This window comes from Canis lupus, chromosome 17, assembly GCF_003254725.2.
Source record: "Canis lupus dingo isolate Sandy chromosome 17, ASM325472v2, whole genome shotgun sequence".
NCBI classification, from domain to species: Eukaryota; Metazoa; Chordata; class Mammalia; order Carnivora; family Canidae; genus Canis; species Canis lupus.
Window position 1 is genome coordinate 12,359,274 of NC_064259.1, and position 12,575 is coordinate 12,371,848.

Below are 12,575 nucleotides of genomic sequence, written 5' to 3' on the forward strand. Positions count from 1 at the left end.
GCTGTGCGCAGAGCCATTTTGTCATAAATAAATTCTCCATATATATATGTGAATCTGTTTCTGAATCTGCTAAATGCTTCACTAATTTCTTTATCCTTACACTAATGCCATACACTCTTAATTAGTATGGTTTTCTAATAAATCTTGGTAGCTGAGAGTACAATTACTCCAATTTCATTTTGTTCTTCATGACTATCATATCAAAACCTTGCTTTTCATTTTAATTTTACTATCAGTTTATTAATTTTCCCAGAAAGAAACAATCAATGCAAATGAAAAAAAAACTAATCGGCTGGTATTATGATTTTATTTGCAATGAATTCTGAAACAAAACTAGAAATAATTGATATCTTCATAATATGGAGTCTTCTATTCTATGGTATCTTATATTCCTGCATTTATGTCTCCTATTATTTTCTTCACTAATGTTTTGCACACTTTTATATGGAGTGTTTATATATCCTTTGTTAGAGATATCCTTAGGTGTTTGATATTTTCTTTATCTTCTTATAACGGAATTCAGTTTTAAATTCATTTGCAAATCTTTTGTTGTTAGTAAATGAAACTATGTTTGTTTATTGATCTAGCTAGAGACCTACCTCGCTAAAATTGTTTACTAATTCTATTAGTTTGTATTTGGATTCTTTTGATGATTTTTTAATCTGCGAAATCGCATAAGCTTCAGTAATAATAAAATAATAATATAATAAATAAAATAATAATAATAAAATTTTTATGTATTTCAGAGCTTTTATCATTTATTTATTTTTCTTGTCTAAAGGCATTGGTCAGGAACTCACAATTTTAAACGTATCAAATGTGAAGCTTGTTATTGTATTTTAGTAGCATACCTTTATCAGATTAAAGTATTCTCTCACATTTAACAAATACCATCAATGAGTATTGGATTTTATCTAATGCACATTTAAAAATGATTTAATTTTTTCCAATAACTGAAACATAAAATTTTAAAGGCAAAATATAAATATGAAAATTGATGCAAGAAGAAATAAATGGGGTCAAATGGTAAAAACTTCCAGTTACAAAATAAATAAGTCATGGGGATATAATATACAATATGGTGGCTATAGTTAATAATACTGCACTATGTTTGAAAGTTGCTGAGAGTAAACCTTCAAAATTTTATCACACACACAAAAAAATTGATTAGACTACTGTACTGATCATTTTGCAATAGTATATATAAATACCGAAGCATTGTGTATTGAAACATACAATGTTACATGTCTATTATATCTCAAAGAAAAAACCTCACAAGAAAAATAAAACCTTAAAAGATTACCATCAAATAACTTTCATTTATAGTTGAGATGCCCAACCACCAACCACTCTGTATGTTCCCCATACTCATTTGGCTAAAGATAGATATTTTACCAACTATCAAGGAAGGAACAGATAATTCATAATTTATAGAAAATAAGATGGGAAGAATAGAGAGAAGTAATACTGACCAATACATGAAGTGATTAGAATCTTGAAATTAGAATCTGGTCACAGTTTGTTCAAGATAGCAAATATGGGCAATACTTTTGAACACCTGTTTGATGCATCCTATAATTTCATATTCTAGCTTCCGTTTCTCTTAGGTTCTGTTGTTTCTGCATTCTAGAGGAGTCTCTTTCTTGGATCTGTTTAATCAATTAAAAGTTATTGAGTTTCCCTCCCATTCTGATTTTAGTCCCCTCCTTGTTCTTTTTAAGAATGCGTGTTATCTTTTTGATATTCACTCATTATGTTTTCACCCCATACTATTTGTTTATATTTTCCCTTCCTTAATTTGTCTCTTTGGATGGTTTAAATTCCATCTTCTTTGATAAATTCCCTTCTTCATTGCAGCTGCTAATATCACATGGCAATTCTTCATATGGTTTCTCATACTCAGTAGAATTCTTTTTTGTGGGAGTTCCATTGTAAATTGACTCGTAGGGGCAGTCATATGGAGACCTATGGGATTAACTGAAACTAGGCCATATTTTTCTTTCTCAATTCAGGAGTTTTACAACTGCTAAAAAGTGTCCATTAGGACCACATGATGGTGCCTTTATAGCCTCAGAGTTTTAATTTCTCTGTGGTAACTCTGCCTCTATCTCCTCCTTGGTTAGGTCATCCTGCTTTCTATCCATTTGGTGGGATATTCTTAGGTTCAGTCTACAGCTCTGGGCTTCAGGCAGTGAACAGCTTTAGATCCCTCCAAATACATGGCCATATCTCCTCATTTTTGCCACATATATTAACTCTTGGCTCTTGATATATTACAAACACTCATAGGAATTTTCTTTGATTTATTATTACTCTTATTCATTGGTGAACATTTGAATTCTCTCCTTTTACTTTCTTAAGGTGGGAGAAGCAGAGGAGTGTGATGGAGCTCATTATTAACCCATTGTCTTGCCTGTATGTCAGGAGCAGGAATTAACAAATGTTATTAAAAAACATATATTTCTCCCATTTATAAAATATGTTTATTATTTATTTTGAAATGGGCAAATTAACTAATGGATGGATAGCTCTCACTCCCCAAACAAAATAATGAAGTTGTTCTCAATTCAATTTATAGCTTATTAGGTACTTAGTGCATTTAGCACATTAGATGCACAGCATTAAAAGGAATAAAAGCAAATTCATGACCACCAGTGCCTTCCTAAGTCCCATTAGAGCTCATAGAAAAGGCCTTTGAAGTGAATTTAATGGTGACTTTGTTTGGTTCTGGATACTTAAAATCAAATGCTCTAAGAAAGTTCCTTTAAGTGAAGGAATAAAGAGTTTTTCTTCACTTAGCTCCTCCTTCTGAAATGCATTTTGCACCTGTATTTGTTAGAATATCCTGGGCCTAGGTCTTTGTTCTCAGTGGAGTATTTGTGTGCTTCCTGCATTACTTAGGGTTAGATGAATGCCTTATTATAATTAATGGGTAAGGATCAGGATTTGAGGAGCCATCCAGATGGCCTACAATCCAGGAAAAGCTATCAAGAGTCTGAAGTATTGGCTTTTAGTGTGGAGGAATTGGCATCAATAAGTAAACCTGGTTTTTTCTTCTTCATGTATATATGTATGTATGTGTGTGCACAATGCCCAGCAGTCACGCACCATTAAGAAAGTCAGGCATGTCCAATAAAATTAGAGCTTCCTGGTCTAACTTGGGTCTCTGGTACAGTCAAGCCTCAGCCTGTCTCAAAAGGCGTTAGCTGGGCATCAAGTGCTCTTCAAACTGGACGTGACTTAGAGACCAACCTGTTTATTAATCTCATGGTACAGATGGGGAAACTGAAGGAGAAGAGGAGAAGGAACTTCATATCGCAGAGATCAGCATCCAGTTTGGTTGCTCTGGAAGAAACAAGAGAAGAGTGCTTCTGAGTACATAGATCCTCCTTTGGATGCATAATAAGGATCACATGGTGAGTGGTGAGAAAGAACCCCAACCTCACCCCGCCCAACCTTGCCCCCCGCTCCCTGTGCAAAGAGACAGCAAGAAATCAACTGCTGTCTTGAGTTGATATTGGTTGTGCCCTTGAGGTGTGGGTTGTCTGGGTTTCCACACAAAAGGTTCCATATTCTTTCCCAGAAGACAAGAATTTTCAACATGCCTACAACAGTTCAGCAGATCAGAGACCAATGAGTGACCCATAGAGACACTTCTCAGAAAGACAGTTTTGATAAAGGGGAAGGAGGGTCCTAGAGCTCCGACTGATAGATGGCATGGCTTTCTGGCAAGGTGAGGTCATCACAGGTTAGTCTTCACAGTCCTGGGTGGCAGATACTAGCCAGTGTCTTCAGCATCTTGATACTGATTTTCTCTCCTAATAAGCTATTTAAAAACCTACCTTAAAGTTGGGTTTTTCTGTTTATTTTTATTTGTGTTTTTATTATGTTTTTAATTTTTATTTAAATTTTAGTTAACGTACAGTGCGATATTTGTTTTTAGAGTAGAATTCAGTGATTCATCACTTACATATAATGAGTGCCATTGTTGGATCAGACCCTGGATTGGTTTTTAACTCGATATGATAAGACATATAGACACAGAAGTGATTGTCACAAAGGAAGAAGTTTTTACTTACAGTTCCCTGGAAATACGAGGCATGGCAGGCCACCGGGGCCACACAGGGGAAGCATCATTGTCAGGAAGCAGAAGGAACAAGAGGGAAAACATAGGCTTTATTGTGGCTTCTGAAGGAAAAGCAAGATAGGGTAGGCTAAACAGATGTAGCCTTGACTTGTCTGAGTAATTTTTAGGCTCTTGAGCACTGGGGCTGCCGCTTGTTTTCTGAGACCTGGCTTTGGGATGAGCAGGACAGAGGAATATTACCTCCAGGAGTGTAAGAGCCAGATAGAGGAGGTGGTTGGCAGTGTGGGCTCTGGATCTGTGAGCCATGTACAGGAAAGGTGTACCCCCGGCAAGTCCTTTGCTGTCTCAGGGAATTAGCTAGCCCTGCGAGGATTATCTTCTCCCTGGTCAGTGAGTCTCCAGATGCATCAAAAATACAGAAAATAAGGAATATAGTTAACATACCAACATTCCCACTTCTTTTTTCTTTTTCTTTTTCTTTTCTTTCTTTTTTTCTTTTTTTTTTTTTTTTAGAGAGAGAGAAAGAGAGAGAGGGCATGAGTAGGGGAAGGGGCAGAGGCAGAGACAGAAAGAAATTTCAAGCAGATTCTGCTGAGCACAGAGCCCGACGCAGGGCTCAATCACAACCCAAGCTGAAATCAAGAGTGGGAAGCTCAGCCAACTGAGCCATCCAACTGCCCCCGCCCCAAGTTTCTCCTTCTGACTGCTCCCTCATAGTTCCCCACTGTCCCAGACCTCATACCTCATTCCAGCATCTTCCTTTCTTGATCTGAAGCAAACTTCTGCTTCTGACACCTGCTCCAGCTGATATTCTCCGGCAGGTGGGGATCCTGGATTTCCGTCTTGACTGCCCCTATGCATCAGCACCAAGAGAATGGGGCCAGAGAGTGGTGAGAGGGAGAGATGCCTCAGGAAGCCTCCCCTGGAAGGAAGAACTGATCCTGCCTTAAAGCCCCCCCTCACCACCCAGGCCAGAGACAAAACGCATACCATAGAAGGTACCAATTAATATCCAGGAAGATGGGGAGGGGAGGGTACATTTTCTTTTCTTCCATCTCCTAAGAGAAAACAGTGCTTTATTAAGGAATCTCAGAATCATTCCACTTAAGCAAACTCTCCCAGCCAGTTCTTCTTTTGTAAGATGGGAACAATAATACTGTTCGTGCATGGTTGTATCAGCTTAAATGGTCTTGCAACTTCATATTTTCCAGTGTATGTTCTGGCACATAGTAGGTGCTTGGTAAATATTTGTTTTCATATTTGCATAATTTAATTTTCATGACTATCTTTCTTTCTTTCTTTCTTTCTTTCTTTTTTTTTTTCCTTTGGCTTTAGAGGCATCCAGAATGGAAACAACTGTCCAAGCCACCGCAGGAAGCTTACACCCCACGTTCCCAGGCAGAAGTGTGGATGTTTCCAAACCTAACAGTCTTGGTCCTGGTAATGCAGTTCACTAATGAAATTTCCATCATGTTTCTGCTGTCTCAGCGTTTTTACTCATACTAAGACTTACAAGGCCTCAGCTGCACTTCCCACATAGCTGAGGGGTATTAGAGGCTGCATCACAGTGTACTGTGGGGCTGGGGAGAGTAGGCTGGGCCAGGACAGGCAGGACATTATCATTATGGGTTAATTAAGATATGGCGAGTTAATTGAGGAATCATTTTTCTGTATTATAAGTACAGGGATGCATAGCCAATGCAAACATTGCCACAACATAGAAATATACAGAGTTCAAAGGAAAAGGACAGGACACACCCATAAGTGTACACAATCCCTGCTATTCCCCAGAGGTGACCACAGTTAACTGTTTGTGGTATCCTTCCAGAACTTCTGCTATGCATTTGCATACAAATACATATACAGATGTGTTCATGTTAAAAAAAAATATAAATGTGGTTGTTTTATATTTAATGTTCTGTAACTTGCTTTTTTTGATTTAACAAGTTGATTTTTTTTGTCTTAGCACAAATAGGTATTCTATATATTTTTAGAATAGATGTATCCATTTATTTTTTAAAAATTCTCTTTTCAATAAAAATTAAATCTATTTCCAAATGTCCACTACTACAAAAACAATGCTTCACAGGACATTTACATTGCTTTGTGCAATTATGTTTTTTTCATTTTATGTTTTAATATTATTTGCTTCATTTGCTATGGCTGCTAGAACAAAATACACAGACTGGGTGGCTTAAACAATAGAAATTTATGTTCTTGGGGATCCCTGGGTGGCTCAGTTGGTTATTTATCTGCCCTCAGCTCAGGTCATGATCCCAGGGTCCTGGGATTGAGCCCCACATCAGGCTCCCTGCTCAGCAGAGAGTCTGCTTTTCCCTCTCTCCTGCAAGTGCTCTCTCTCTCTGGCTATCTCTCTCTCCCTCTCAAATAAATAAATAAATCTTTAAACAAAAATCTTAAAAAAAAAAGAAATTAATATTCTCAAAGTTTGAAGGCCAGAAGACCAAAATCAAGATGCCAATAGTTGGTGTCTGCTGAGAGTCTGCTGCCCAGCTCATAGACGGCCACCTTCATACTGTGTACTCTTCTGGTCTGTCCTCTGTGCCTGCTCTTGGAGAGAGAAACAACTCTGGAGTCTTTCTTTTTTTCTTATAATGGCACTAATCCCACCACAAGGGCCCCACCCTCATGACCTCAATTAGATCTAACCACTTCCCAAAGGCCCCATCTGCAGATTACATCACCTTAGGGATGAGGACTTCAACATATGATCTTTAGGGGGAGACACAAACATTCAGTCCATCGCAATAACAAAGAGTAAACAAATAAAAATATAGTTTTAGATATTGATAAGTATTATGAAATAAGTGAAATAGAGTAATATGAGAGAATGTTTTAGAAAATATTCCTTTAGGTTGGGTGACACAGACAGACCTATCTGAGGAGGGGACATTCAGCATTTGAGACATAAGAGATAAGAAAAAACCATCTACGTGAAAAGAAGAGGGGAAGGCTTTGCTGACTGAACGAACAGCTACTAAAAATCACTTTTGGAGTGCTCCAAGAAGAAACAGAAGTGTGGCTGAAGAATGACAGGTGACTCAGAAAGTGGTACAAAATTATGTTACAGAGAAAGGCAAGAGACAAATCCTAAACTCAGTGTAGATTTTATTTGAAAGTCAGTTGGAAGCAACTGTAACTTTTTTTTAAGGGAAAGATGTTACTCGATTTACATTTAGAAGGATCATTCCACTTTCTCTGAAAAACAAAAGTAAGGAGTGGAAGAGCAATGACGGGATTAGGACTTATCCGGATAACCTCTCGTCATTGTCTGGGCCAGGATGGTAGTAAGGTAAACGGAGAGGAGGGGAGTCAAGATATATTTCAAGAATGAAACCCTTAGGACTTTCTAGTAATTCATATATAGGGATGAAGGGAAAGAGTGAAATCCAGGGGGCATGCATAGGTTTTGGCTTTGGATGACTGGATGGATGGATGCCATTGATGCAGCCAGAAAGAATGGTGTTTGGGGAGGAATAGAATGGAAGGCGGGCGGTTTTGAGGGAAGATGAGACTCAAATGACTTTTCATTAACTTTTATATTTCAAGTGGCATTTACTTTGCGGCATTGTGGTGAAGCTTAGGAATAGTGCACATCACACATCTGACCTCTAACATATGATCAATATACTAAAGCGATGATTAGGTTGGTCCCCTTTCCCATAGCATAGCTCTAGAAAGAGTTGACCATCAGCCCCATATTCTTTTTGAACCCAAGATTTTCTAAGCTGTCACCCTCTTTCATCCTTCTCTTTTTTCCCTCCTTTGGCTTCTTCTTCCCATGCCTGGCCAATATTCCAGACCTCACAGAATTCTAAAGCAAACAAGAGCTCACCCCATGCAGGCAATACCCTCCTAAGAACACACTGGCATGCGCTGTTTTGTGAAGTAGGAGGTACTTTGAGGAAGTAAAGGTCAATGGTGAAGAACCCAGTATTTTGAGTCATATTACATGGGATTTCATTCCATTTCCACTGCTTAGAGGAGACATGAATTTGGACAAGTTACTTAAACTTTCTATGTGTCACTTTTCTCATTTGTAAAATGGAGGTAATAGACCTGGCTCATAAGGTTGCTGTACGGAATTAAAATATGTAAAGTATTTAGAAGAGAGCCACACAGTACTGAGTAAGTGTTCAATAAATGTGAGCTACCATCTGTATTTGGGATTTCAAGCAGGTGGGTGAATGGCCTTCCCTAGGAATCTCTCCTTACCAGAACTTCATGCTTCAAGAAACCATGAGATGGTTTCTGAGGCCCTTTCTGGTTCTAACATTTTTGGAGCTGATGACGAGTGAGACAATGATTTGGGGGTGCGCTATGTCCAGAGGTGGAGGGGAAGCAGAAGCATTTGTCCCTACACACAGAAAGCCGAGACACATTCAGGCAAAGCTATGAATTTGGGTTAAAAAGTCAAAGCCACTTCGATTTTCAATAATGCCTTTTATTTTTAAAATGTCAAAGCTTCAGCTGCTTTTCTGGGCTCATATGTATGTCCTATTTTAAAGTCCTCTTTGATAATTTAGCTTTGGTTATAAAGACAGAACAATATAGAGAGAAGACCATGAATTCAGTTAATTCTAAATTCAACTCTCAGCCCCTCCACCTACTACAGAGTGGAAGAATGTCCCTGGGCCTCAGTTTCCCCAATTTAAAAAGAAATAACAGCCTTTGATTGGCAAGGTTACTGTGAGAATTAAGTAAAACAATGTACATAAAAGACTCAGCAGGATGAGAAGGATGCTTTTCTTCTCGGCCTATCTCACTGGACTGCAATCCCTAGGACTGTTTGTTCCCAATTTTCTCCCAGATTCAAAAAATATCAATGTGGTTAGCTCTTTCAGAGCATGGGGAAGTATGCCTAGATTTGCAGTAGTAGGTCCTGTTATTAGGTGATACTTATATTAAAAAAAAAAAAAGCCTACTGAAACCAGACGTATGACTTGAATTAATAAAAGAAGAGTAGTTCCTGCAAGTTCCAGAAATATTACTCAGAAATAATGTGCTTTCCAGACCCCTAATGCTGACTAGGGTAAACTTAACCTCTCAGCGCAATAGGCTCCCGATAAATCCCTTTATGCCAATGGGAAAATAAGCTAGTGCCAAGATATTTTTAACTGGTCTGCACAAACACATCTTCATTTGCATCCAACAAGATGTAACCTTAGCAACAGTGTGTATTTTTGGACTCCTTTTCATTTAATGCAAATGAAGCTCCAGTGATATACCCGGAATCGGATGATAGAATTCAACGTGACCAATTCATGTGTCTGAGGCCTCCAAGTCCTTTGCCCGCCCGGCAGGATTCTGATTTCCTATCACCAGCATGAATCAGTATGACCCAAACTGGAATTATTTTAGAGCACTAATTTCTCTTGCTCACTTTTTTTTTAAAGTCATGTTTAACTGTCACTCCTGTTCTAAATGGTCTAAAATATAGAAGAAGCTGTCTATTGTGTAAAGAGCTCAGGTTTCACATTTCAACAGATAATTAAAAATGTGTTTATGCTTCTTCTGACCTCCGACCTGGAAGCCATTACCTGCCACCTCTGAGCCAGTGTGTCTTCTCTGAAATGGAGGCAATCATTAATTTGACAATTTTCCTCCCTTCTAAAGGTGTAAGTATTAAATAACATTTAATATTCGGAAGTTATTTTTAGAGAGATAAGATGGACATAAGTTTGAGGGCATGCTTTTGCAGTTTGCTACCCTCCCCTCATGGCTGCCATGCTGCCTGGCACATGAAATTGCTGGTGCTAAATTGAGCCATCATTTCTTTCATATAGTAGGAATGAGTTAGAGGAGACTGGTCTCTCAGAAGACTGGCCCCCTCCACCTTCTGTAGCTAATACTTGGTTTGCTTGGTCAATTTAAAGATGAACATAGGTGGAAATAGTTTATCTATGTGGAAGAACAAGAAATTCTCATTTTTCACCAAAAGTAGAGCAATAAAAAACCTGAGTAATTGCGGGCTTTCCCAGTCCTGTCCGAAGAACTGGAGCTAGCTTAGCACTAGTTTCTTCATTTTTCACGGCTACTACTATGGTCTTCAATGGTCTTCGGTAGTCACACGCAAAACAATGGGTTTCCACCTTGTTTAACCTTTGTGTGCTGGAATGAGGTATTACAGGAGTAATTACAGTGTCAAATAGACAATGGTTACGTTGTCAAATTGTCATCATGACTCACCAGGTCCTAGGGTCACAGATACGATCATAAAACCATAGACAAACCATGGATAAGGATGAAAAAATTTGAGTGTTAAGTATCCGTGTGTGTGTGTGTGTGTGTGTGAGAGAGAGAGAGAGAGAGAGAGAATGAACATGAGTCTGTGTGCATACATTTATGTCAAGGTTCATCAATCTGTGCATGTGGCTTTATAGACTAGGGTTTGTGGGCAAGTATGCAAGTGAAAAATATTCACTTCGGAGATGAGCAAGCCAGACTTTGACTCTGTGAGGTCACTGGTTCAGTTGATGGAAGAATCATGGAAGAGATGAGAAATGCTGGCTTCGATTCTGTGCTTTGACCAGTGCTGTTGCAGAATCATCTGCCCGTGGTTGCTGAGGTGGCCCCTCTGGGTTACAGTGAAAAGCCCTTAATGACTCCAAGGTCATACACATCACATTGTAGAGGGTTCTGGCTTTCTCTTCCTGTCTTCTTCCCTATTCCCATTCCTTAAATGTCCATAACCCTTTCTGCAGGTCCTACTCTTTTGCATTTAGCGGTGCCACCAACCTGATATGCTTCTTCTAGGGCAGTGTGAGATGGTATGTCCCTGGCCAACTGGTTCAGTTTTCATTCCCCACAATGTAGGCCCTGGGATGTCTACAGGGGCTTAAGGGGGAGTCTAACTCACTTCACACTGAGTGTTGATAATTAAAGGCCTTGGTTAGGAAGATTGGTATCTCCCAATTGTTAGAATAGTATATTTGAGTGTTCTAGGGGGACAGCAAGAAAGTTCCTTATCTCCGCTTGCCTTAGTTAGTACATTGGGAAGAGATGATGCATTCATATTTCTTTCTGGACAGGAGAAAAGAGAGCAGAACATTCCAGAAGGAAGACATGCCCTGGCCAAGGCCCTCAGGGGTAAATTGTTATGGGCACCCAGGTCTCCCATTTCAAGATCTTCCAAAATCTGGCTCCCTGTGATGGTTAATTTTATGTGTCATCTTGTCTGGACCATGGGGTGCCCAGATTAAACATTATTTCTGGGAGGGGGCAGTGTTTGAAGACGTTTTTTGGATGAGATTAACATTTCAATGGGCGGATTCAGTAGATTGCCCTCCTCAGTATGGGTGGGAATCATCCAATCCCTCAAGGGACAAAACAGAACAAAAGGTAGAAGAAGGAAGAATTCACCCCTCTTGCTTTCTACCTGCCAGATGGAGCTGGAATATCAGTCCCCTGCTTTGGACTGTGAATTATACCCTTGGTTCCCTGGTGCCCTGGTTCCCTGGTTCTCAGGCCTCAGCACTTGGACTGCAATTATACCAAAGCATCCCAGCGTCTCCAAATTGCAGATGACAGATTGTGGGGCTTCTTAGGCTCCATGATCCTGTGGAACAATTTCTCATAATAAATACCCACGCCTGTATATATTTTATTGATTCTGTTTCTCTGGAGAATCCTGACTAATGCGTTCCCTGATCTTTCTTTTCCCAGAAGTCTCCGGGCTGATGGAATGGCTCCTGGTCTACCTTGTGCACTTGTGGAGCACTCACATCATACAGCCCCTTAGAGCTCACGAGGCACTCGGACCAGTGGTTACTCTCGTGTGGTCATCACGTGCCCCACATGAGATGGGTCATTTGAACTATTCTAGGAGCGCCTGAGTGGCTCAGTCAGTTACGTGTCTGCCTTCGGCTGGGGTCATGTTCCAGAAGCCTGGCATCTAGGTCAATGTGGGGCTTTCCCCTCAGTGGGGAGTCTGCTTCTCCCTCTCCCTCTGCCCCTGCCTTGCTCGTGCTTTCTCTCTCGACTACAGAAATAAATAAAATCTTTTTAAAAAGATAATTATTCTAAAGATGGAGAAAGTGAGGCACCAGAAGCAGGATGCAAGAAAAACCAGAGTGGAAGGCTTGAATCCAGGTCTACTGACGTGAGCATGCTTACTGTTTGGAATGCTAGCCTGCCCCAGAGACTAGGAATTACTCTGGGCAAAGGGTTCCATCTTCTCTGGGTGTAGCCTCATCAGTGAGCTCGGGGCTTCACCTGGTGTCTGGGGTGGATGCTCCAGGAACCAGCCTGAGAAATTGAGATTAGTGTGCAGGAAGCTCTCTGGGGAAGGATGCCTGGGTGGCTCAGCCGGTTGAGCATCCAACTCTCAGTTTTGGCTCAGCTCATGATCTCAGGGTCCTGGGATCCAGCCCTGCGTTGGGCTCCGTGCCCAGCCTGGAGTCTGCTTGGGACTCTCTCTCTCCTTCTTCTCCTTTATGTATTTGCGAGATGAGGGGGTATATCCGTC

At 40.0% G+C, this 12,575-nt stretch overlaps 1 long non-coding RNA gene across 15 annotated transcripts in view; it reads left to right on the forward strand.

The window, feature by feature from the left end:
- LOC112664790 (uncharacterized) overlaps positions 1–12,087 on the forward strand; it is a 45,498-nt gene extending 33,411 nt beyond the window's left edge. For 12 of the 15 annotated variants that reach the window (XR_007403232.1, XR_007403229.1, XR_007403223.1 and 9 more), the window contains 3 exons: positions 3,277–3,416; positions 4,892–5,085; positions 5,423–5,562. This is a non-coding gene — a long non-coding RNA (uncharacterized LOC112664790). Of the gene's footprint in view, positions 1–3,276; positions 3,417–4,862; positions 5,086–5,422; positions 5,563–6,962; positions 7,145–11,773 lie in introns of those variants that run through there. The other 3 variants (XR_007403221.1, XR_007403222.1, XR_004806401.2) reach the window with 3 other exon arrangements.
- Positions 12,088–12,575: the final 488 nt, after the last annotated feature.